The 27,353-nt window shown below is 40.1% G+C and overlaps 1 protein-coding gene across 7 annotated transcripts in view; it reads right to left on the reverse strand.

The window, feature by feature from the left end:
* The window catches only part of SPATS2L (spermatogenesis associated serine rich 2 like), a 159,975-nt gene that overhangs the window by 109,871 nt on the left and 22,751 nt on the right, over nt 1-27,353 (reverse strand). The window lies entirely within an intron of this gene.

A 27,353-nucleotide genomic window follows, 5' to 3' on the forward strand; every position in this document is an offset into this window, starting at 1 on the left:
GCCTGATCTTGGGATTCCCAATTCCAAGAACAGAGATCACAGAAGTGGGAGAGAGGGTTGATTTTCACCAGATGCTGACTTGAGCACCAACATATCGCAGAGCAGCAGGAAATACAGTTGGTTATTGGAGGAGAGAGAAGAAAGAAGGTGGCAGGTTACCCTGGACCATGAAATCTAGGCTGAGATGTTTGGACCTGATTTGTTGTAGAACAAAATATGGAATCATTGAACGTTTTTAAGATGTAAACACCATCATGACCTCCATGTTTTATGAAGGTTAGACTGGGGTTGGGATGCATATTGAATGGAATGGTATTTGAATTTGGTTAGAACAGTTCTGCAGAGTCCGGAAGGAGACCATGGGAATATGACTAGAGTGAAGAAGGTGATAATAGAGAAGAAAGTTTGAAACTAAAAGTCAATTACAAGAAATATGATTAAGCCTGGGCAACCAATAAGATATAAAAGGAGAAGAAACCAAATATGCCTAGAGATGATTCCACCATTTGGAAAATGAACAACCTAAACTGATTTCTCAAAATCTTCCTCTCTCTTCATTTACCATGGTAAGTAACTCCCATGTGAGTTGGTGTTTCTTTGCTCTTACGTAAAAGCTTGGGGCTCACCCTATAACCTCAAAGTAGAATTATTTTGGTGTATGGAATGATGCTCCAACCACCTGAGCCACCCAGCCAGGGCTTCAAAGTAGAATTCTTAAACATGAACATGAACCAACTAACTCTTCATGAGCCCAAGGTATTACTTACTAACTTTGCTGGAAGACACAATTTAGAAATGGCATTCTGCCTTGGAAAAAAAGGAAACATCGGTTTGTGTGTATGCAGTTGACAATTTCTGGTTTTCTGGACGTAAGTGAACAATCCAGTCAACCACAAGATGAAGACTAGTAATAAGTGCATGACCTTTTCAGCCACATTTTGCTATATGTGAACTCCACGGTACCATAAGCTATGCAGTTTAGCTCTGGGGTAATTGAGCCAGCTGAAAATAAAAAAGATAGGCTAGAGGAGTAGGTCATAACAATGCTGGAAGAAAAAGAAATCCAAGCATTTTCATCATGGAGCTATAATTCTGTGGACAGGTTATATGATGTCCCTATGACTGCACAATTCATTTTTTGAAACCTGTGTGCTCAATGGCTTTCTGAAAAAAGTCTCCTAAGATGGTAAGAAATGACCAAAAATTACATAAAGCTACTTTCCAAACTGAGGTCTGCAGAAAATACAGCTGCCATCTGGCCTTCTGGCTAACTTCACTTCTTTCCTTTCAGGCAGATAGTATTTAATCCAGACCACACAGTTTGTTCATCTAGTTGGTTCATGAAAATATCAGAACACGAACCTGTAGCAGAAATGTTGGGCAAGTGACAGAACATTAGCTGCTTGACATGAGGGCAGTTTCCCAGTCTCAGTGGTTAAGCAAGTCTTTCCCAGACTCTGTGCTTGGGTACCTTCAGCTATGAAGTCAGACTGATTATCCTTGTCATCTCTCAAAGATGATACCTGCAATGCACTCGGGACAAGTACTGCCTTGTACACATACTGATGCTCTAAAATCAATGACAAAAACTTGAAAACCCAGTGCTAGTTCATGGTTAACATTATCATGCTCTGCTTGAATGTGAATGGACCCAAACCTAGTCCCATGCAAAATGGGAATAAAGTTTTCCTATTCTCACGCTATAAAATACATCCTGTGTTTTAAAATTTAGCCAGGGTGTATTAAGTATGGAAAAAGTAATTTGGTCTGGGTTGGCTTTTCACATTCTGTTTAAACTAAGAAAAGAGGCACTTAGTTAAAAAAAAAAGTCACATCAGTGACATAGGTGCTTTTCCCGTGAACTGTGGTCTCAGCTCCATTTCTAAGGGGCCTTACTTAGCCAGCAATGCTAACAATACAGCGGGGCCCAGAGCATAATTCTACAGATATTGCCGATGACATCACTATTAGAAATAGTGCTGGTCTATCCCAGTGAGGCAGATTGGAAGGGTAAATAGATGTCAAAAAAAACCCGGTGGTAAAAGTGAATGGAACAATATTCAACATCCGTGGACAAGGTTGCAAGATGATGTTATAGTTTTTGAGAAAATAGGCACGTGGAACTTTACACAATTGTAATCATAAACAAAATTCTAACAAACAGTAATTCTATGATCCTTAATGCATTATTATGTATTTACCAGCTTGTTTTCAGATTTTAATTTCCTATTAAGTCTAACTGATAACAGGTTTATTATTTATTTGCATAATTCCATTTCCTTCACCATTTCTTATTCAGAGCTTGACATGGTGTCAGAGGATGGAAACTGTTTCTATACTTTGGGAGAAAAAAAAGCAATGTTTTTGATAACCCAATTTTTTTTCCTTCTTTCTAAGCTAAACACATAATTCTTAACACATGTTTTTTCTTGGAACCATTTTTACTTCTGCCTCTATGTAAAATGTGAGAATTTTCTATCTCAGAAAATGGCACCAGTTCATCTCCTATGACGTTCCCATTATATGTTCATTGCCAGTGAGCAATCTGTTCAGAGCTATCAATATTACTACTATAAATAGAACTGTGTAATGTGCTTATATGCATGTTTATCATTTCCACTTTCAGAATTGTGTTCTTCAGAGCTTGATCCAAAAGGTTATCACATGAAAACATCTAATGATATTTTGATAAGCTTTTTGGTATGAGATTCAGATACACTTTGTAGATACAAATAATACCCATTTACCAAGAGCAGACTGACTACTGTTAGTAAGTCAAAAACCACATATGTAAATATGCTACTACTGTTGGGATTAGGCATATAAACAGAAATACAATTCGTGAATTTTAGTAATCATTTAAGCAACTATTACATAGATATTTCTCAGTCAAGTTGTAATATCTTACCATTCAGATTTTTAAGTGTCTTATTACTGCACACAGTATACTCAATCTCTTATTGCTTATGCAATAAGGTCTACTTATCTAATCTTCACCTTCCAGGTCTAGGGTCTTATAAAATAGTAGAATATTGAGGTCAGAGATGGTTTGAGAGTCTCTGAATTACAGTATTTGCTAATCATCTGGAATTGTGTTTGCTTCACTATTTTAAAAGGTAGAGATGTAAGCATGTGTGTACACATATAAAATCACATACATGTATAAAAATATTCACACACAATGTAATATAGAATAAAGGACAACTCAATTCAGAATTAAAAGTTTCAGTTCTAGTCCTGCTTTCATCAGCTCAAATATTTCAAGTTCTCTGAGCCTCAGATTCACTCTTTATAAAGCAGCTGTGAAGAACAAATGTGTGTGGAAACCTTTTGTAAACAGTGAAATACAAAGCACTAAACATACACGAGGGGGGGTGTGTGTGTATGTATGTGGTCACCATCGCTTGACCCATTCACATGCACACATAAATGAACAAAGGTTGTTTTCCTCATCTCTCTCATAGATATGGGATCTCTGGGGGAAAAACGATACTTTAAGTCTAAATGAATAAAAGTAAATGAAGTTAAAAATAATTATGTCACATTAGAGAAAATATCAGGGAGTCCATCGGGTTCTGTTCAGGAGCTATCTTTGGGGTCATGGCCAAATGTGCGTATTGTGCACAGCTGCTTCTACCTTAGAAACCACAGTTTTCCCAGAAGAGCCCAAGTTTTCCACAGACAGTTGCTGTGGGACAGTTTCCCATAGCCCTGCTGAACCGGCCTTGGCATTGAAGGGGATGGGGGTAGAAAGGCAAAAAGGAGAAATGAAAGGGGTCCTGAAAAGGAAGAGATGGAGGAAGGGCAGCCTTTTATGTCTACTGGAAACTTGTTTGTCGAGCTCTTGTAAGTCAGGGATTGTACGCACATCCGACCATACTTTATTACAATTTTTGAAAGTCATTCACAGTTGACATTTCCTAAATGTCATGTTTAGCTACGAAATACAACCCTGGCAAGACGTCAAGGGTACTGCCTTTGTTGCTAAAGTCTGGTTTGTTTGGTCACAGCAAATAACTAACAAACTCATGGCTATTTTCTCTTAAATTGAAAAGCATTGTCTCGTGGATCCCAGAAAGCACTTTAAAATACATCTATGGACAGTTAAAAAAGCTACTTGCTTTTATTACAAACAATCCCCTACCCACCCTGCCAAACGGGAAAAAAGACATGAACAAGAATCCCTGGCAATAACTAGCCTCTTATATTGGTGGGGACTTCAGAGGGACGAGGCCGAAGCAGGTAAGCAAGGTGGAGATGGCCAAGCGCGACTCTTTACAAGGGCTAGTTACACTGCACAAGGCCTACGGCTCCATTTTCAGGGTCATGGAGGCTGAAGCTGAAGTCATCTCATTGTACAAAGATGGGGAACATCAACATCCTTTTCTATTGAGAACAAAGAGCTTCTACTAAAATTCATGGTCTTGGCCAATGCATCTTTTCCTCATTGGAATCAAAGAGAGGGTCTGAGCTAATAATTCACATTGTTAAAATTATGGACATAGGTAAATAATTACTCATGGTTAGCTAGGCAAAGGTTTGCTCCAACATGCCTTTCCTGAAGTAACTCCTCTCAAAAACAAACTCACTGGGCAAATGTTTAACTTCAGTAAGCCTGTACTGACATCAAGAGGGTACATTTCCCATGTACTTGGCCGGGCAAAATGTGTACCGGGCATCTTTACCGAAGGCCTACTTCGATATTTGTGGAATGTTCTCTTCTTGCTCAAAGGAAGACCAGACTTTGGCCAAGAAAATGTAAAAGCTGTAATTCTCTACAACAGTGTGGCAATTTTCTTTTTTAGGCTGAAGCACAGTACTTGTAAAAGTCACTGTTTCAGTAAGAGATGAACATGTGTTTATTTCTCAAGAACAATGTGTCTGAGTGGGAAACACCCTCAGAATTTTTTTTTTTTTTTTTTTTTTTTTAGGGATTCACTAAAGAGGGGATATGGCAAGACAAAGGGTGTTTAAAGTCTGACAATCTGGGGCATTGCGGCTATTGAGGGTGGGAGTGGTGAAGAGTTAGGGACCGTGACACCCATGTGCTCTCATTTTCCCCTTTAAGGGTAGGGGCTTCTTTTGAAAAAGGAGAGATTTATTTTCATAACAGGCAGTGAGGAATAGCTAGGCAGATGTGTGTGGGTTGGTTCTGGCCCTTGATTAGCAGACAGGAATGATACTGCCTTTACGTTTCACCAAATATATCCATAGAAACACATACAAGGGGCCTCCACTTGAGTTGCACAATCAAGATCCCAAATTTCAATGCAGCGATCATGCTGTTTTAGGAAAGTTTAAATGGAGCCAAATTTCCATTTGCAGAACTGTTCTCAGATGTGGTTAACAAATTACAATGGGCTTTTTCATCCTCTCTTCTTTGCTCCTCTCAGTTGAAAAGTCTGAAATCAAGGTATTCTGAAAATGTTTCTGGGTCTTGATCCAGGAAGTACTTGATAGAGACCAGATGGAATTCTAATAGCAAAGTGGAGGATACAACCAAACAGTGCCCTTCCTCTGAATAAGAATGATCCCAAGCCTTTTAAAGAGCGTTCCTGTCATGTACAACATGTAGATGCTCTTTGCAAAGTAGCTAAGTTTTTCGACGGCTAAAATTGGAATGTGGCTTTGAACACACTCTCAAAAGCTCACTGTGCGGCTATGTTTGTGTGTCTATGTGGGTGTCCCCCCTCCCCCACTTTTTCAGTGTTTCTTTTTCCTCCTAGAAGCAGGGTTTTTTTTTTGTTTTTTTGTGTTTTTTTTGTGTGTGTGTGCTGTTAATCCTCTTGGAATGCAGCTCTTATCACCACCTAGAAGAATTCATTACCCTTTCACCCTCGCTGCTCCCCCAGCCCAGGAGACTAAGGAACAAGAGCACAATTGTCTGGGGAGCTGCCCCCTGAATTCAGGTGCGCTGGCACCGAGACACGGTGCACTCGATTTTTCCTATAATCAAAAGGGAAGGGGAGAAATTAATCCTGCTGCCCTCTCCAAGGGAGTGGGAGGAAAGGAGCCTTCAGAAACAGAGGCTGAGGCCCCCTGCCATTAAACCCAGATATTCTAAAGTCAAGGGTTTAAGAAAAAAAAAAAGGAGCAGATTCACAAGAGCATTCTGTAGCTGCGTCTACACAAGGCCAGAGCAACTGATCAATATAGTGGGAAAAAACTACTTAAACCAGTTGTTTGGAATGATGTTTGAGAGAAAGAGGGCTTGTTTGCCTTTTTTCTTTTTTTTAACTTCTGCTGGTTATACAAGCACTTCAAAGCCAAAATGTTTTATATTTTGTATAGAGCTTGCAAAACTCATTTTACTTCTTCAAGTGAACACCCTTTTCCATAGTCCTTAAATCATCAGTTTTGCTTACAGAAGAAAGCAAACTCAGAATACAAATGCAGCATGCACCTCTTTCGGTTGTAAACCATGAGGCATTGTCACGTATTCTGGGCGTTAACAAAAAGCAAGAGGTGAGACACAGAAATGCATTGGTCTCTGGTTCTTTCTCCAAGCATGTTAACGTGAAACTAGATGGACGTTGAAATGGGAAACTACGCAAACCAGAAAGGTAGCCAAACAGACTGGAGAAGAGATATTACAACATTTTTAGGATTGATTAAAGGCAATAGAAAGCAACCAGTAATTGAATGATACTGAACAAACCCACCCTCTTCAAGAACCCTGTTAAGGGGCAGGGTTTGATAACCAAATTCCTCAGGTATTTCTAGACTACAATACTTCCTGAATAAAGTCCACAGGACCACCTTACATTAAGGTCAACGTTATTGTTAGCTACGCTTTCACAAGGCTGAACTGTCATTGCATCAAAGTAAAAACTCAATTCATATTCCCTCACTGGAGGGATTGGGGGAAGTGAACACAAAAATTTTAATGCTTCATCCTTCAGCTTAAAGCTATGTTAACTCAGCCATCAATTCTGAATACAATATTAGTGAATCCCTTTGGTAGCAATTATGCATGTCAACACCAGAAATAATGCAGTGTTAACTAAAATATATCAGGAGTTAGAGAAAAGTTACTGATGGGCTAATATATTTATGTTTTAATGGAAAATTTTAGTCTGACTAAATAAAATATGTGTCATTCATTTAATTTTAATTTCTCAGGATTTTGAAAAACATCTTGCCTTCAAATGTTTTTACTGCAAACATGTTGCTGTAGTCAAAAATCCTCTACCATACATTACTTTTATTTACTTAGCAAACATTTATTCCTCTGCATTCCTGGTGTGTACACACTTGGAGGAAAGTTTCTAATGCTGTTTGGTGCATCTAAAAACACAAACACTGAGAGATGTTTGGCACTTCCTCCCCACAAGTGGTCTGCTGCAGAAGAAATATACAAATCTGCCTCTCTCTGGGAATTCACATTGATTTCCACCCTTTGATTTCATAGTGGAGCATTTCATTTTCAAAACACTTTCATAAACATGATTGTGAACCATGTTGGGAGGCTAAGTTTTTGTGATAGCACAAAAAACTGAGATTTCTCAGAAGATTCATGGCAGTGACTGAACACATGATGTGTTCTTTGCTGAGGCTAACTCCTCACACATGAGAACCAAGATTTCCTTAACCTGTTCTCTGCATTACATCAAGGTTCTCAACACTCCCTACCCTCGTCCCTAATAATTAATTAATTAATTAAAATGAACTGCACTAAGCCCTTTACGGTCAGACATTAATCACTGGACTTTCAGTCCACATTGGAATCTCGTATTAAGAGATGAAACTAAAAAACAAAACAAATAAACAAAAAAACCCTGTTAACATTCTGGAGGGAGGGATAGTGTGGTTAACAGGCTAATCTCGGTTTCCTTCTAAAACTCATTCAGGTGGTGAGAAAGAAACAAAATGTATAAGCCCCAAAGGAAATGGGGTAAGGGGCAAAAATGGCTGAGACACGAACGCAACAGAAGGTGGTAACTGACATGGCAGAGGCAGCTAAGATTTAAGGTCACACAGATAAGAACGCAAAGGAGAAGCCAGCCAGCTGGCCCACTCAGAACCCCAGGATGATCAGGAGGATGACAGATCCACTCCACTTAGAGCAGTCAGGCAACCATCCCTCCCTAGCACTGTAGGACATGGGTGGTTTATAGTCTAGAAAAATTGAACCCAAGAGGTTGGAGATTTCAGGCATTAGGGAGGACAGTGTAGAGAGCTAGGCTGAAAACAAGGGGCTTAAGAGGAAGTCTGGACACAAGACAGTGAGGCCTCCAGCCCTTCTCCCATTTAACAGCTTAGCTCAGGATACATGGCTTCTGTTGATGGGAAATTGAGTAGCTACTACGGGAAGACCTATATACATGCTGACATTTGGGGAGAGGGTAAGTTTGATTTGCTAAAAAGAACGAATTCCTATCCATCAGTGGTTGGATGATACTGGCAATTAACAGGAGACAAGAACAGAGGTTATGAATATAAACAGTAGTCTAGGCTTCTGGTCAGATGGTGATGTAGGCAGCCATGGCTCACCTCTTCGCACAATCATATCAAAATTACAACTCAAATATAGAACAACCATCACTCAGGAAAGTTAGAAATCTAGTTGAATGGAAGTCTGACAACTACAGAATTGAAGAAACCACATCTACCCAAACCAGTAGGAGGGGCATGTACGTGGAATGGGCTGGCCCCACATCCACGCAGATAAAAATTCAGGAGGGATATCTTGGGAGCAAGGAGACCCAGACCCACACCAGGCCCCTCAGCCCAGGATTCCAGTGCCAGGAAGATAAATCCCCACGACTTCTGGCTGCAAAAACCAGCGGCAACTGAGTTGGTAGAGGATGGAGGAGGCTGCTGGAGCCCTAAGCAGTTCCTCCTGGGGAACCCACATATGGACTCATCTACTCAGACTCACTCCCTCTGAGCTCCTGTACCAGGGTGGCAGCTTGAAGGGCACCAGCGGTATACTGGGAGAGAATGAAGTGTCTGGCGTCGGGGTGAGCGCAGGCCATTATCCTTTTGCTGAACTCTCCCCCAACAGAACAGGTAGGCTGGTGCCATATCTGACACGCCATTATCCTAGCCAACACTGGGTGACCAGCCAGCCCTGGAGATCCCCAGAGACTCTGCCCCACCCAACTTATAGGCCCACCCAAGCTGCTTTCCCATAAGAATGGTTCATCTTTGTTCCTAAATCCTATCAAACAAGCAACAGCTGGCTTCAGGGAGCCCTAATGGCAGCCAGACTAGAGTCACGGCTTGGCTTCACCCAGGAATTCCCAAGCCCAGCACAAGTAGCAGCCGTCTCAGATTGCTTTACTGTTCAGGCAGGGCACTCCAGGCAAAACACAGGTGGGGGCTGACCTTGGTCTATATTACCCAGGAACCCCCAAGGCTAACGCACCCAGTAAATAGCTACAGACCACGTCAGAGCACCACCACCCTGCTCCTGCACAGCTGATCCTGCACTGATGGCGGAGGTTGGTGGTCAGTGGTCAGTCAGTCTTTGCAGCTGACTGGCCTCAGTAAATCTCTTCTGTTGACCTGCCAATAGCAGCCAATGCTCAACTACAAGAGGGGGGTATACTCAGCTCACACGAAAGGTGAACCTCAAGTACCCAGCTTGGATGATAGGGGAGGCTGTGCCACTGGACCCTACAGGACAACTGCTACATTAGGCCACACTACTGAGACACAGAGTCAAGGAAGCTCTACCTAATACATAGAAGTAAACACAGGGAGGCTGTCAAAATGAAGAGACAAAGAAACATGGACCAAATGAAAGAAGGATCAAAACTCCAGAAAAAAAGCTAAATGAAAAGGAGGTAAGCAGTCTATCAGACGTATAGTTCAAAACAGTGTTTATAAGGATGCTCAAGGAACTTAGTGAGGACCTCGGCAGCATAAAAAAAATCCAGTCAGAAATGAAGGATACACTAATTGAAATTAAGAACAATTTACAGGGAAAAAACCAAGGAGTGGAAGAAGCCAAGAATCAAATCAATGGTTTGGAACATAAGGAAGCAAAAAGCAACTATGCAGAACAACAAGAAGAAAAAAGAACCCCCCCAAAATGAGGATAGTATAAGCAGCCTCTGGGACAATTTCAGGCATTCCAACATTCGCTTCATAGGGTACCAGGAGGAGAAGAAAAAGAGCAGGAAATTGGAAATCTATCTGAAAAAATAGTGAAAGAAAACTTTCCTAATTTGGTGAAGGAAATAGACATGCAAGTCCAGGAAGCACAGAGAGTCCCAATTATGATGGACGTAAAAAGGCCCACTCCAAGAGACATCATTATTGGAAGACCAAAGGTTAAAAATAAAGAGAGAACTCTGAAAGCAAGAGAAAAGAAGTTAGTTACCAGAAGATTGCCAGATGGGAGGGCGATGGGGGAGAATGGGTGAAGAGGGGAAGGGGATTGAGAAGTACAAATAGGTAGTTACAGAGTAACCATGAGGATGTAAAGTACAGCACAGGAAATGGAGAAGCCTAAGAACTTGGATGCATGACCCATGGACATGAACAATGGTGGAGGGATTGCCTGAGGGAGTAGGGTGTGCTGGGTGGAGGGGGGAAATGGGGGAGAAATCAGGACAACTTGTAATAGTATAATCAATAAAATATAATGTAAAAAAAATAAAATGTCCAACAAAAAAGTAGTCTAGTGGCTGCAGTCATTATTTCCCCTGACCTGGGCATTAGGAACCTTAGGTTTGGGTACTGTGTCATTGACTCTTCATGTGGCCTTTGAGTTACTTCTCCCTTCTAGGCTTCAGTTCCTGCATTTGTAAAATGAAGGGTAATTGTCCTGTTATTCTGAGATGCTCACTCTTCCCGCAGGTCTAAAATCACAGGCAGATCAGGGGCCTTTGACATGGTGTCATCTACTCAGCCGGAGGCTACACTGACTTCTTGGGGTCCTTGCTGCTTCCACAGCAGGTGGTTGCCATTCTTGGATGTGATGCAATGACACCATTCTTCCAAAAAGGCTGTTTTCAACATACTTCCACCCCAAGTACAGGACAGAACTCTGAAGCACCCATGATATGCCAATATGAACTCTTCAGTTTTCCAAACAACAAAATAAATGCACTCTCAGGTGGAATCAACCCAAACTCTACTTCTTCACTTTCACATTTTTTATGTTCTTAATGAAACTCAGGAGGGAAAAAAAGTGAAAAACTCAACACTCTCTCTTTTTAAGGTCATCTTTGAAAACATTTACTGGACACTTAGGATAGGTCTGAGGCACTAGGCCAGAAGTTTTACATGCCTTTTCTCATCAGATTCTCATATTACCCCATTTTACAAATGAAGAAATCGAGGCTCCAAGAGCTTACTGGTACACATGAAGGGGCCAGTGGCAGACCTACATCTCGCTCTGACTGCAGAGCCTGCACTTCCGTTCCTAGTATCTTCAGCCCAGACAGCCAGTCCCCCAGCCAGAGCCAGAATGCTCTCTGCAGTCCATCCTCCAATGACATTTCCCGTGGCTCCCAAGGATTGACATGATTGGTCCTTCCGCTGGAAAGCTAGGAAGCAATCTGAAAAATCAATACTGGCTCCTGCAAGAAGCAGCCTTGCCCGAAGCTAATTGAAAGCCATCTGAACATTTTCAGAACTGCGGCCATCACCATCTATCAGGTTGCATACCATGTCCCAACATGCTACTGCAGTAAATCACTCCCAAATCACTTCTCCATGTTCACTCATACGAAACAGAAGACCACAATATTTTTTGGTCATTGCCCTGTAGCTCCACCATCTAAACTCGGGGCACTTGGCATTATGGTTACATAATAGGCAGCTTGCTGACATTACTATTTTAAAGTACCACTTTTTCAAGGTTTATTGCAAGTCGTTTTAAATTTCATTTAGCTCTAACTTGTTATACAACTCTATGTTTGGAAACAATGTCTTCTGCCGCATCAACAAGCTAGATTGGAAAATACAGTTGTTTGGGTTTTGAAAAAACTGTTGTTAAACTTTTATTTTACCCTTTTAGACAGCCATTTATAGGGTGGTAATGAGAAAGAGAAATGATATGGCTTTTTGCAGGAACTAATTTGGAAAACTAAGAGATATACATTTTCATATCTAATCTGGATTAATGGTGTGGTCCTGAGACTTCAATTTCATTTATCATAAATGAATCCAATGACCAAATTACTGTTCAGTGTAACTTTGTAAACCAAATGATCACGTACCTCATTACCAGTGACTATAATAACTTGGAGAATAAACTGGTGAACTTGGTGGGGTGATGGGTATTTGTAGTTTGATCACCCAGTATCTATCCACTCCCATTTGTCCTGACCACAAGCACTCTTATTACGCTTCAGAGGACCCAGTGAAGCTACCTCCGGAATGGATCTCAGGGTGGTGGGGTATAGGACCCAGGATGCACCCACCAGCACATTATTCCGTGTGTCTGTTACAGGTTCGATGCAGCTCAAAATGGGCTACCAGGCCAAGGAGAAGCAAATCTGGAGCTTTGCTTGACTATTAGGAAATTGAACTTTCTCTTAGCTAGGCTCGAATGAAGAGGATGATGGGACTAAAGTTGCCTCAGCCATCTGGTGGACATGTGGAGTTCAGAAAGAGCCAGCTTAGAGGTACAAAGAGGAAGCAGTCAAGAAATGTACAGCCCAGTCAACTCCCACTGAGGGCATTTCCCTGAAGTCCCAAGTATAATTTCTCTGTTGGCCCCTAACTACAAGGGAGTCTGGGAAATGCAGTTCTTGACTGGGCATATTGCTCCCTTGAATAAAATCAGAGTGTGTTACTAAGGAAGAAGGAAAGAACTGGTATTGGGGCGGGGGGGGGGGGGCAAATAGTAGTCTCTTTTGTGGCCTATCTGGGTTAGGTTTTCTGTGCAGAAATAGAAAACAGGCAGATGTATATGTAAAAGTGTTATCGCATATTTCAGGGTCTATAAATAGCAAGATTAAGCTAAAACACACAAGTATTTGATTTGTAAAATCTTTCATTAAGGTAATCTGATTTTTCTTTTATAGTAAATTCATTTGAATTATTCAATTTTAAAATGCATTATCTCCAGTGGAAAGTACAGGATTGGCAGCATGTACCGCAGCCCAATTTGTCTCATTCAATGTAGATACTGAAAAAAAAAATGTTGCTAAAGATGTTAAATATCCTGATTTCTTCTTAAATTATAGAGATACATCATACTAAATATTTATGTGTCCACTGTCTCAGGGAGAGAATTTTTCTGCTTCACATATTATGCCTTAGACTCCTATAGATTAGGTTAGAAATGATTATAAACGCAGGTATCTTTGAAATGACATTTAGCTCTCAGGGGAGAGCTTTAAAAACTGGAGAATAATGAAAGCTGCATTTAAGAATTTTTTTCACTAGTCACAAAGACACGTCATGCATTAGAGGGTATAGAGAATGCCAAAATGAGGTTCTGTTTGAAATATCTAGTGTGGCAAGAGAAAAGGAAGAAACACAAGAAAACAGTGGTTTATTGGACCAAGAGAGATAAGAAGCGGGGGAGTCACTGGGCTGGATTGTTAACAGGTGCGCTGCCTTCAGCCTTGAGTTACGTAGGCAGCAAGAAATGGCCTTTGTAGACACTTTTCATACAATTTCAGAGCCAGATGGAAACCTGAAATATCACTGAATTCGACTCTCTCTCTTTGCAGAGGGCAAACATTTGGACCTAAAAGACTGGGTCGCCTCTCTGGTGTTCTACAAGTTCATGGCAGAGCCAGAATAAAAATGTGGGCTTCCTAAATCGTGGCACAATCCTCACCCACTAATTTCCATTCTGAAGTTACAGGATTAGGGAGTTCGTCTACCAGATGTGTATTGTAATTTACTTCTATGTTTACTGTGAATTAATTCTGAGATGATATTTTTAAAGGTAGGAAAAATTAAACCTAATACCACAACATCTGTCAAGAGTGATTAATTAAGAAAAACATAAGATACCTTGTTTCAGTGAACTACGCTGGGCCTGGGGTGTGGGGACGGATAGAGGCCTCCCTGGTACCTGAGGAAGAGGCCGAGTTAGGGCCTAACCCCTGGTGGGACCTTACTTACTAATGAAAGTGAATTCTTTGTCACCTTTTCAACTGCTTACTACCTACTGCTGAAGCTCCCCTGAAACACTGAGCAGTTCTCAGGTATGTGACCCTCACCATAAACTCTCCCCCAAAATTCAAAACTAGGGTAATCTACAAGTGATGGGGCAACTAGATCATCTCTCTTCAAAACAGCAGAAAACACAACCAAGGGTAACTTGCAGAGTGGTTAGTTTGACTATACTACAAAGAGCAAGATGTATTCTTCTCATTACTGTACATTCATCACTTGGCAGCTTGTAAATATGAAGCATGCAGGACATACCCACTCAGCAGTTTCTCTAAGTAAATCTAGGAAGAGTGGACTTGGAAGTAGGAAGAAATGCCAGAGGTGATCTAATAAGTTGAGTTGCTTCATTTTTGCAGAGATTTGAAAGAAAGCTGATAATCTCTGCTAAACCAGTTATGAAAGAGCAATTATTGTTCTCAAATCATACCACACCGGCTGAAATATGTTTACAAATATACTCAGCTGAAAAGAATCACATGACGTCTCCAGTTACCCAGAATCAGTCATTTTCATGTGGTTTGGCTCGTTTCTTTTTTCAATTAAAAATAAACTTTGTGGGTTCTGTCTTATATATAAAAACAGTATTTGTTCACAGTAGGAAAATTAAAGACAGAGATAAACAAAAAAGGAGGACAGTTTAAATACCTATGATCTTACCACCCAGAGAATCACTTTAAAACCCTTAACTATATTTCCAGGTCACTTTCTGAGAATATATCCATAGATTAACAAAAATGTGAACACACTGTGCATACTTGTTTTTTTATAACATGATTTTTATCACTTAAGAATATACAATGAATGTCTTTTCATTATCAATATTTACATCACCTGTAATAACTGAACAGTATTTTATTATTTGACTCTAACATAATACATTTAACTAAGCTGTTATTGTACATGTGAAGAGTTTCCTATTTACCCTTTTGAAAACAATTATGTGACTAATATCTTATGGCTAAAACCATTGCACACATCCTTAGCTATTTCCTTAACATAAATTCCTAGAAATAAAATTTCTGTGACAAAACAGTGAACTCATTTTAAAGGGATTAAACAAATACACATTGCCAAACTATCCTCTTCAGAGGGAATCATATAGTTGTAATTTGCTTGAGTTACATGTCTATCAATTGTATCGGTCAGTTCAGCACTTCATGAAGAGGAACTATACAGGCACATGTGGGTTGGTCAAATGGGATAGATATGTTTCTATCTATAATTCTGATAAATGTGTAACTACAGACATCTTAATCAATGAAATGATTTATACTAGGAGACCTTCTAGTATAAATTGGCTTAAACACTCCATTTGGACTCTTTCTTGGGGATTTGATGCCTTTTTTCCCACCCCTGCATTAAGCAGTCTTTTTACACACTTAGCAATATTCGCAGAGAGATTCTAGATGGTTAGTCCCTGGCAACATTCTTGTAGTGCTCTGATTACATGCATGAGCTAGAAAATCTATCATCTAAATTATGTTCCCAATTAGATGCCAGAACCAGTTTGTAGTTCGACATTTTAATGAAATAACAGAAATGCATCTGAAGTTCAGACAAAATCAACAAGTACCTGCAAGACTCAGGAGAGGAAATGGAATGTGTTGTCAGACCACACATTTTCTTTTAAGTGTTTTATTTATTCCATTTGATTCCAAAAAGGACTTAAAGGAGCTTTTCTTTTTAAATGTTTTCTAAATTGGACATTTTCACATCATTGAGGCTGCCAACATAGAATATCCTAACATAAGGATATTCTTCTATCATAACTGCTTGCTATATTTGGAGACTGAATGACAAGGATATTGTTTTTCTCCAGGAAAAAGGGAAAAAAACGGCTCATTATGACCATGAATTCTGCCTGGAAAACTCCCCAAACCGAGTGACCCTGGGGATGCAATACCAGTCCCATAAAAAAAAAACCTAGGAAGGACTCAATTTCTAGGCTGCATTAAAAAAGCTCCGAAGAATCACAAAGTGCCAGGACTTTGGGCTCGTCACTTCCTCCAAGGGGCTGTAAGCACTCGTATCTCCCACATTCTGACGCCAGAGCACTAAGAGCCTCCCAGCATCGGAGGTTGGAGGGACCCTTCCACCTCCCCTAGATCCGCGGGAGTGAAACGCCCACCTTCCGGCTGGCTTGTCTTTCTCAGTCTCCTCTTCCTGTTTCTTCCCCGGTCCTCCCGTCTGCCGGCATCACCCACCACACCTCGCTGGGGTCTGGCTCTGGCCTCCTATCCCACACTTGGAAGCATGACTCTTTCTAGTCCGTGACATTTCTAAATCCTCACTTTTGGACTCTTTTTTGCCCACCTCTCTTCCACTGGGCTAACCCTTGCTCGATATCATTTGTTTCAGGGTCGCATGCGAAAAAGACACGGTCCTAGACCCCGTCATACACAATGAAGGACACTTCATAACAAGTCCCCAGTGTGAGGGGAGCAGAAATTTGGAAGAAAATTCTTTTGTGATTCAGAAAAAAAAAGAGGGAGCATTAAGTGCTACATTAATGGGGGAGAAAGGGAATGAGTGTCATTAAACTTACCCGGCACATTACGAGTGTTATGCTGAGACTTGCCCATGTCCTACATACTCACAAAAGCCATCATTTTGGAAGAAAAGGATCATTTTCATTCTGAAATCTAAGGTTTTCTGAAATGTCAAGAAGGCCTCAAGAAAAGCTGGCAGTTTTTCATCTGAACCAGCAGCACATCCAAGGAGCAAGGGCCCAAACCGACTACCAGAAAATATCATACTGACAGTTGTTAGCCCAAACATACACCTGATGCCATAATGATCTTATTTGATCCTCAACACAATTTGGTAGGGTACGTGTTTTCATTCCCATTTCAGAGATGAGGAAGCTTAGGCTCCCGGGGGTTACATGATGCACCTGAGTGCTTTAGGTAGCTGCTCAGTGGTTAAGAGTGTTGAGTACAGAGGCAGACCACCTAGGTTCAGGTCCAGGCCCTGACCACCGTTAATTCTGTGACCTTGGGCAAGTCACTTCCCTCCACTATGCCTCAGTATGTCTCCATCAAAAAACACAAATGACAATATTACCCACCTCACAGGGTTGCTGTGAGGACTAGTTAAGACATTATATCGGGTAAAGAATTAGGAGGTTAGTTGGCCAAAACCCAGACACAGTAAACACTTAAGAAATGTTTGCCACACTCAACTCCCAGAGCTAAGTGCTGTAAAGCCATATGAGGCATCCTTAGCTTTAACAATTTTACATTGCTTCTATGATTCATCATTTTATCAGCAGAGAAATTAGCTATTTCTCACAAAAGGAAAATACATGCTAAAAGAAAACCTCGAACGGGATATAATAACTCTAAAAGGAAGAAAAGGGCAAAAGTTCAATTGTGGCTTCTTAAAAGAACCCCATTTATTTTTTGCTTCCAGAAAAATACTGTACATGATTTAAGTCTTTTCAGTCATTTTAGAGCACAATGAAAGGTCAAGCTAAATGGAAGTAATATTTGTGTAGCTCATGGTGACTGTTGGGGAGTCTGTTTCCCATGGCCTGGTCCTTGATGTTGACAATGAAGCACTTCTCTGGGCCATTGCGGAGGAAAAGGGCTGTGTTCCCCCCCACCCCCCAAGCGCATGAGCTTTCTGTGAAGAGAAGAGAACAAAGATGCAGCTGGCAACTGTGGAGTGCTGCGGAAAAGAGCAATTTCACCCAGGGGAGCAGGCAGTGGGAAATCGGCAGAAGAATATTACTGGGATACGTTTTTTAATTTCCAGGTTTTTTGTGGCTGTGGGAGCAAAGAAAGGCTGAAACGCAGAGAATCTGGTGTTGGGAGGGTGGAGAGGAACAGAGAGACCAACCAAGACACGGGGTTGGCAGAAAAGAAACGCAGGTGTCTAGAATAACCACAAAAAAGGCTCGGTCTGCAGAAGATACCAAAGTAACAAAGAGAGTGTCACACTAAGAGACGTAGTGGAAAAGTAGGTATGTTGGAGGACAGCGGCCACATTAAACAAGAAATGAGTGATTCTCAGTCCTTTCCTGGTGTACGAGAGGGACTGAGAGCTGGCCACAGTGGGCCCACTGGCAGTTACCTATAGAATGCAGATGTGATACGGCCTGAGGTACCTTCCTAGAAAGTTAAGCCTCCTTCTAAAGCCTGACGTGAAGCATGCTTCCAGTGGCTCAAGGGTGGACTGGAGGGTACAGTGTGAAGGAACCCAAATAAGGAACTCAGGGCATAAGACATAAGACTTACGGGAGAAAAAGGAAATCTCACTGGAAACAGGAACATATTCAGCATCAAAACACAAAGTTACAGACTGTTGTCCAGCCGTGAGGCTCTGCATGTGGAAAAATAACACTAACAGGATTACATTTGTATCTCACTTTAAAGTTGATAATTTTATAACAGCGATCTTCTGTCCCACTTGCATGTTTTTCGTGTCCCAACAAGACATGTTTTTCATATTATCATGAGTCCCTAAGAATTGACTTTGTTACTGCAAAAAGTTTTTTAAAATCTAGGAATACTATTCACAGAATTTTATCTATAAATACTAGACAAAAATGCAAAACAGTGGGTTTTAGGTCCTAAATCTATTCTAAAATATCTACTACTTTTCCAGAATGACTAATTAAATATAAATTGCATTAGCAGAACTAGGTGTAAACATTGTAATGCTCTGCATAGACCATTAAGTATCTCTCATTAAGAAGTTTCTATATTTCTAAGCTCTCACACATTCTAAGGGGGTACTATAGATGAATAATTATTTTAAAAAGAATGTATTAAAGGATATCCCTTAAGGGTCTTTAAAAACAGCTTTAATGAGCATAAACAGGAAGCATGCTGTAAGGTTATGAAGAATAGTGAAATAAAAAAGATTGTGGCCTATTTCCATAAAGAAGCATGAAAAAAGAAAACAAGCTAAAATTACTTCCAGCTTGCTGAGTTGAAATGAACTGTTATGTCATTAGGCAAGTGTCGTATTTACTCTTTGCCCTATATACAATAATATCATGTGTTGTTGAGAGTCAGGAGTACACATTAGCATTTTTTAATTTAGCAAAAAGGGGAAATTGTAAACCCTTAGGAAGAGCTTTCCGGCTGACACGGTTCAGCATGTCTGGAGGGTGATGTGCGCTTGTACCCAAATCTTTATGAAATGTTTTGTCCTTGAGATACAAAGATATCACTTCTGACCCACAGTCAGCAGAGCATTTGCTTTGAGGGTTTTTTTTTTCGCCCCTTTCAGCTTTGACAATAAGTTTGTGCTGAGCTCTTCTCTTTTGGTCATCTGGTTTCCTATGTGACTGACAGCGTACATTTGGAAGACAGCTGCCTGGCTTTGGGAGAGAAGTTGCAGCTTGGAGAAGGGAAGTGAAGCAGAAAGCTCACCCTTGGTCTGGGCACTAGGCACCAACCAGCTGATGTATTAAAAGCAAAATTCTATAAAGTTGAAACTGATACTGTCAGTATGGTCAGAACTCTGCAGTCCTATATACATTAAGAAAAGCTGTGGTAAGCTGAACATTTTCACTGGATATGCTAACTTCTGGAGTAAATTAAGCCTTTTGGAAGGTTGTACCAATTCCTTCTATACCATTGAGTTTTTGTGTTTTTCTAGATTTTGGTTTCTCCAATCCCGTAGTGCCAATCACAGCACTCAGCCTGGTGAGATCTTTTGTAGCCTTTATCACTGGCTACACTTACTGCGTTTATCTTCTTGGTTACTTGTTTTTTCATCATCTGGCTCCACCAGGACACTGGCTCTAGGTACTGGATGATCTCAAAGTTGGATACTGGTTCTTTCGTCAGAGTTAATCTGGCCCAATATATAATTCATCAATTTCAAGATTACACAAAGATCTGCCTGAATATATTCCTTCATTCAGCAGATATTAACTGAACATCGCCTCCATACCAGGCAATGGGCACAGCACTGAGGGCGGTGGGGGCTGGGGAATACGGAGGAACAGAACTTAGGTTAAAACAGTGGTCTGTTATGAGGTTAGCTGAATATATCATGTACTATCTTGCTACATATTTGAGAAGACCATAGAGAAAGAAGACATCAGCTCATTAATCAGAGATCAAGTTCATAGAGTAAAAAGCCACGTCTCTCCTACTTCTTTGATTTCATCTCCTTAACATTTTGTTTCTCTAGGTAAGCAACACATGCCTCTTAATTGGATTCCACAGCCTTCTTCGAGCATTCTTTTCAGAAAGCTTTGCAAAAGTCTTATAATCAATTTTGCTATTCCAGAAAATACTAATGCTCAAGGTACTCCTTTAAATAAAAGGAAAATTCTTTTGAGATTTTTTTTCTCAGTAATAAGGGATACAATTAAGTCTATACTTGGCATTTTGTCAGTTTTCAAAGCCAAGAGATCTCAGGGTTAGGAAAACAAAGTTACCAAGATGCTTTTGCCATTGACTATGGTTGGCCCAAAGTTCAAGGGTTAAAGCCTGAGAAGGTTTACCTCTTTCTTTTAATTTCCCATGTAAATAACTTCCAAATACCAAGGTTTACAGGGCCTAGAATGCAAAATCTTTTCCATTACTTTATTGAAAAATTATGTATGCTGTGATTTATTGCTATTGCCGGTGTTTCAAAGAATTAGTCAGGACATCTGCAAACTTTTGGACAACAGCTGCCAATACGAGTTTAGCATTTCATGTGTCAGTACCTAAAATCTGATGAATTATGTAAATCATTCTTGTAACCAGGGTGAGGCACTGGGTTGGTAATGTACTGAGAGTTGGTAAAAAAGTATGAACTATAGATTACGTTATAACTCAGCACTCTGGAAAATGGAGGCTAAGTAAAACGACCATGGTTATTACCATATCTCCTCCTTCCATGGTATTGTATTAACAATATAAAATTTGGTGATCTCAGATGTGTATGTGCTTCAAAAACTAAAGATTTTCACACTCTTTATAGCTTCACAGTGAATAATCCAAAGGGGACAATTTACTTAGGACTTGTCAGGGCAATATTAAAAAGCAATGTTTTTAACTTGTTTTTGGAAGATACTCATCAATTTTTTTAGGCATATAAACATTTTCACTCTTGAAACATTATAAGTGATTGCTTGAGTCCTGGTAGGACAATGCTACATATCAGATATCTATTTGGTGTGAGGAACAATCGTCTGGTTAGGAATGACTGTGACATACTCAAATATATTTTAATAGACTCACAAGAGAAAAAATATTAAGGCCCTTTAATAGTGGACAACTTGCCTGGGGTGCACAAACTCTATGCACCTCCCTTATCATCTTTCTACCTTGGCATAAATTTTTAAGGCAACTCAGGCCATCAGTGAAGGAGGCTCAGCATTAGGCATGCTGAAGTTCACTTAATGCCTTCTTTCTAACAAGAGGTAAAGCAGAAGCTAAAGGCAGAAATGGAGACAAGCCTTAGAGAAATAGCCTAAGCAAAAGGACATCCCTTGGGACCTGCAGAGAATTTTCAGCATCTAATGAAAGTGGCTTTAAGTCTAGTGCCCACCTAGAGAACAAGAGAGGAAACCCAAGCTCAATTCGGTGTGTTGACATTTATTGAAGGAAACAATCACATATTCTTCCATATTTACATTTCTTTGATTCTTTTTATGAAAATTCCTTAAAGAAAGTTGAGTCATTTCCTATTAATTAATTAAAAACATTAATGCCAGTTGTAGGTGGACGCTCATAGGGACCCCCAGTTTTCAGAAGTGGCCCATATATCTGTAGCCAGAGTTCCCAGAAGTCTTGTCTATACTGTGCCCTTGTCCTCTTACCAGAGGCTGACAGGTCAAAGAGTGGCTGCTCAACCCAAGTTGGACGAATTAGATTCTCTCTTCTAGGGGCCTCCAACTTGAAACTGTGAAACCCAAAGGGTGGAAGTTATCTGAGTTTGATCAAATTAACAGCAATACATTAGGGAAAAGGGCTACGAAACCCTCTGCCACAGAGCTTCCCTGGCCGCGGTCCTTCCTTCAATTCCGTGAGATACCACAGGGTCCTTCCAATAAAACATTTTAAAAATAATTCTTTTTTGGTTTACACTAGCCACTCAAAGAAATTTGTAGGTTAAGGACATCAGCACTTTAATATAAAGTAATATTTTGTTAAAGGGGAAGTATAGGGGACATGCTTATAATTTCTTAGGTTTGTAGGAAACCCTGAGTGTTACAGATGCTCTTGCATGTGATCCCTGTAAAGGTTGGGGAGGTGCTGCTGTTATCCTCAAGATAGAGAAACGGCAATGACAGAGAGGTGGGGAGGGTCTGCTTGTATGCTGTGGCTGGGCTGTGGGCAAGTGGCAGAACCAGGCTTAGGGCCCAGGTCTACTGACTGCTGGTCGAGCGCCCTTCCCAATACAGCCAGGATGCACGTGCATCCAGTGCTTCCCATTACTCCTGCTTTGGCAAATCCTTCCTGATGGTATACAACTTTTTTTTAACATACAAAATCCTTTTTTTTTTAAATTTTAATTTATTTTTTCAAATACATTTGTCTCTGCCTACCCCCCACCACTTTCCCTTGCCCCCTCCCTCCTTCCCTCCCTCAGCTCTTCCCCTTTGGTTTTGTCCATGAGTCCTTACTATATGTTCCTTGACTTTCCCCTTCCCTTCCTTTTCCCCACCCCCTCTCCCTCCTTTCCTCTTGTCTCTGTTGATTTCTTTTCCTTTCCTTAGCGAAAAGGCTATCTTACAGAGAATATAAACAAAACAGAAAAAGGGAGCTATTCTGAGTGTGTATAAATATGTATGTTATATATGGACATATAGTATAATTTTTTTCTCTCTTACTTGCCAACTCCAACTCGGTGGCTACAAGAAGTTTTAATACCAATTATTGCTGAATTGTTGATTCTTGCTAATAAAAAGAAATTAGGACTGGGCCCTGACTGGTGTGGCTCAGTGGGCTGGGCGCCGGCCTGCACACTGAAAAGTCCCGATTCCAGGTCAGGGCACACGCCTGCGTTCCTGGTTGGGGGCGTGCAAGAGGCAACCAATGGATGTTTCTCTTACACGTGGATGTTTCTCTCCCTCTCTTTCTTCCTCCCTGTCCTCCCTCTAAAAATAAATAAAATCTCTTTAAAAAAAATAAATTAGGACTGAGAGGTGCCTCCTTCTGATATGAAGAGAAAGTTTACCCTCTTCTACACATTACAACTCATAGCAGGGAGTAGCCTTTAACTACGTGACAGAGGTGTCCTGAAATGTTTTCATCTTACATGTTTTGAGCTTTTCTCCTCAAATATGTTTGGTTATGTGTTTATTATTTATATACATATATTATATTAATATGTTACATATATATGTATATATACCTTATAAAAACATGAACAAAATAGAAAAGAAGAATAATTGAACTGATGTAATGTTTTGTTAACTCTGATTATCTCAAGGCAAATCCATATGGAATGAGGCTCACAATTAATTAACCACAGTGGATATAAATCCATATGTCTTCCAGATAATTGAGAGTTTTGCAGCTGGCTTCTTGCCAGATATGATTTAATGGTCACTGTCGTTACTTCATAATGTGGCTGACAAAGAATTCATACTAAACTTTGCCATTTTCTTGTAGACTGTAATATTAAAATTATCTTCACTTTAAGGGCATTCTTTGTAGAATCTTTTTAAGTATCTATTAGTTTGTGAGGGCTTGTTAAAACTAAAATAGAGAATTTGTAAATCCAGTCACCCAAGCACGAGGCATTTCACAAAATAACCAAAGCTGATGAACCAGCGGGGAAATCGCTGTGAAGGGGAGGCCTCACTCTCTGCCCTCCAGGTGATGATACCTGACCACCTGACAAGGGGACCCAGGGACAATGCCAGTGTCAATACAGCCACCTGTTGTCATCCTGTTTCGTGATCAAACGGATGCGAATGCAAGTTCTAATCAATTTCTTCTCTCCGAGTCAATCTCGAGCGCTCCCTGGGGCGCGCAGCCCACTGTGCCATGCGGCAAGACAGTACTTTCCTTCTGGAGCCGCTTATAATCACAGGAACCTCTAGGCCTAAAACCATGCGGGACAAAGCCTAACCAACGCAGGCGGAAAATACAGTGATAGCGCACGTTTTAAAACTTTTAACTCACAGCCAGAAAAACACATAGAACATTAATGTTAGCCATAATAGGCTGTGTATTACCCATGTAACTGCCAGCACAGTCAAAACGCAGGACATTGCCAGCCCCCCAGAAGCCTCCAGGTCCGTTCTCCTTCCCAGTATTACCCCTCCCTTAAGCGGTAACGGCTCTCTTAATTTTTTCCAGGGATAAATTTCTTGCCTTTCATTATATTGTAGTTTTAGCCACTTATATATGCTCCCCTTAGCAACACAGTTTAGTTTGGAATGTTTTCACACTTTGTATAAATAGAATAAGATAGCTTTGTACACTTTTGTATCTTCTTCCTTTCAACATTATGTATGTCAGATGTGTCTGTGTTATTGTGTGTAGCTTTAGTTTATTCTTTTCCCATTACTGTATAGTATTCCATCTTATGATTACACAATTTATTCAGGCGTTCTACTACTGATAGGTATTTTGAATGTTTCTAATTTGAGATGATTATAAACAATGCTGCTGAGAACATTTTACACCTGTTAATGGGTACACGTGCGTATACATTTCTCTAAAATGCAGGCACATACATGCAAATGCACTCGTGTGCCGGTGGGTGAAATTGCTGGGTTCCATCTAACTTAGTTTAAAAAAAAATCCTAAGTGAAGGTAATTCTAGTACATCTCCTGGCACTCAATTTTAATATTAACTAACTCTTCTGTAGCCATGAGCTCATTAAATTACTAGATTTATCTTTCCCCAGACTTTCACTCCTGGCACAGTCATTAAATTTGTACCATGATATTAAATACATTTAACTGTGTTAAAAATACTTTGAAAATTTCCAATGAATTTATTGTAGGCAAATGCCCCAAACCTCCTCCCCTCATACACACACACACACACACACACACATTTTTTACATATTGAAAGAACAGTTTTCCTTTAAATGAAGGCCAATGTAACGCTTAGGCTGAGAGATCAAAATGTTCATTCAAAATTTAAAGCAATTTTGCAGCAAAAAGTTCCAAGTTAACACTCATATTGATCAAACATGAAAAGCCAAAAATGTTAATACTGTAGCCAAACTGAGGAATAAAAAGACAAACAATAAAAATTAATTCCAACTTCAGAGCCTCCGATGTTCTATTAGAGTCATGAGGGACCCGCAAAGGGACTACATAAATGGGACATATTTAGGTGACAACATGTGGTACCAGAGAAACCCATTCAGTGGTCTTCCATTGTCTCATTGATAATAAACGTAATAACTAACATTTATTATAGAGTTTTCTGCATATCAGTGCATATATACAATGGTGTTTTAATCCTCAGAACAGCCTTATGAAGTAGGTATGATTATTCTTCCCATTTTCAAAAGGAAGCTGAGGCACAGAGAGGGAACAAGTAACTTGACCAAGGTCCCATGGCTCTAAGTAGCTGAGCTGGGAATCAGAACCAAGCTCTCTGGTGCTTCAGTTCATACTCTACTGTACTGTCTGGTGACCGGTTAGATTTGTCATTGTCATTGTTGGCATTGTTGTTATTATTCTGATAACAACAAGAATAGCTCTTTAAGACCAGAGCAAAAGTGTGAACTGTAGGGGGGAAATCTATGTACATTTGTTTTCATTTATGGAAATTTTATGAAAATGATTGTAACCAAGCAGCTCTAATTCTACGAGAACTAATTAAGAAATGAATTAAGGGATTCAATGGATACCCAAATTAGTCATTAGGGCTCAAAGATCTGGAGTTCTGGTCTAAATCCAGCTTTGGCACTTGCATCCAAAATAAACATGACCAGATAAGTACCATAGCTCGTGATTAAAATGGATTTATATGGCTCGTGCATCCACGTGGGAGAGGCCTCTTCCTAATTGAATTCGGACACCTCTTCGGTTACTGTGAGTTTCATTTGCCATCTCATCATTCTTTTGTAACTGCTGGCATTAGGATTATGCTGAGGGAGAAATCATTGCAATCAGTGATGTCTGCAGAGTGAGCATAAAAAGAGAAAAGAAAAGCCTTTGAACTGTAATTAGAAAATTCTTGCAGGGTATTCACATGTTTGAGACTACTACTAACTAGAAAGGTGAGTTACAGAATGGATGTCCAATGTAACTGTTCTGGGATAAGCAGCCAGTAAAAGTCGTGTTTCAACATGCGATCAGAGTAATCTTTTGCAGGCCAAAACATTCCTGCTTTCCACCTCTAATATGATTAGTGACAGACAGCTGGAGGCATCTCATTCTCCTGACAAAAATATGATCAGAATTGTTTTCAACCGGCATTTCTTTCCATCAAGCTGTTTGTTGCCTTCCAGCAGAATAATCAGAGTTTCTGATTATTTGGTATGTTCCAAGAAAACAGGAATTGATTGTGCACTTGCGTGTCTGATGGGAGAAGGCTGCCAAAATGTACATAGTAACTCTTCGGTGGCCTAACAGGAAGAAAAACTAAGAAGTGTGCGTGTGTGTGTCTGTGTGTCTCTGTGCGTGGGGAAGGGTGGGGGGAGAAGGTCAACCAGGAGTGTCTGTAATAATTCTCTTTGAACAACAATAAAGACAGTGTTTTCATGGTGACTCAGATTTCAGATATGAGGAAATAAAATATTCTATTCCATTCATGGAAAACAACCAACTCCCACAAACATTAATGGTTCTTTTCAAAAAGTTAGTCATCTTACTAGTAAAATTTCAGGGTTATGGAAAAATATTCAGGTTTATATTAAACATTTATGGAAATATCCAGGTGCAATGAGATCTCATTAATTCTGAACTATCTCAATTTGAGATTTATAATCATTTGACAGGGTCTGAACCAGAGATGATCTTTTCACAATGAATATATGGCTTGCTAAGCAAATTAAACAAGCAAAACTACTGGGGGAAAAATAAAAAAAAGATTTCAGGGAAAATATGACGAACCAAAAATAACATGTTCTTGTCCAGCAAATGTTATTGATGAACCCCTTCAAAAACCAGTAACTGATAACAACAATAAATACCATTTAATTCAAAGTCAATCTGTACAGTTCACTTTATATCGATGAACTACAAACATCCCAACAACTCTGTAAGATGGTATAATTATCCCTCTCTCAGAGAGGAGGAAACTGAGGCTCAGAGAAGCAGGTGGCATATAGGAGTGCCCAATTACTAGGCAGCCGAAGCAGAAGGCAAAGCCAGCCAGGTTGTCTTGCTCAC

Source organism: Pteronotus mesoamericanus, unplaced genomic scaffold (genome assembly GCF_021234165.1).
Source record: "Pteronotus mesoamericanus isolate MK-2021 breed Mesoamerican mustached bat unplaced genomic scaffold, CSHL_Meso_final contig_90, whole genome shotgun sequence".
Classification (NCBI taxonomy): Eukaryota; Metazoa; Chordata; class Mammalia; order Chiroptera; family Mormoopidae; genus Pteronotus; species Pteronotus mesoamericanus.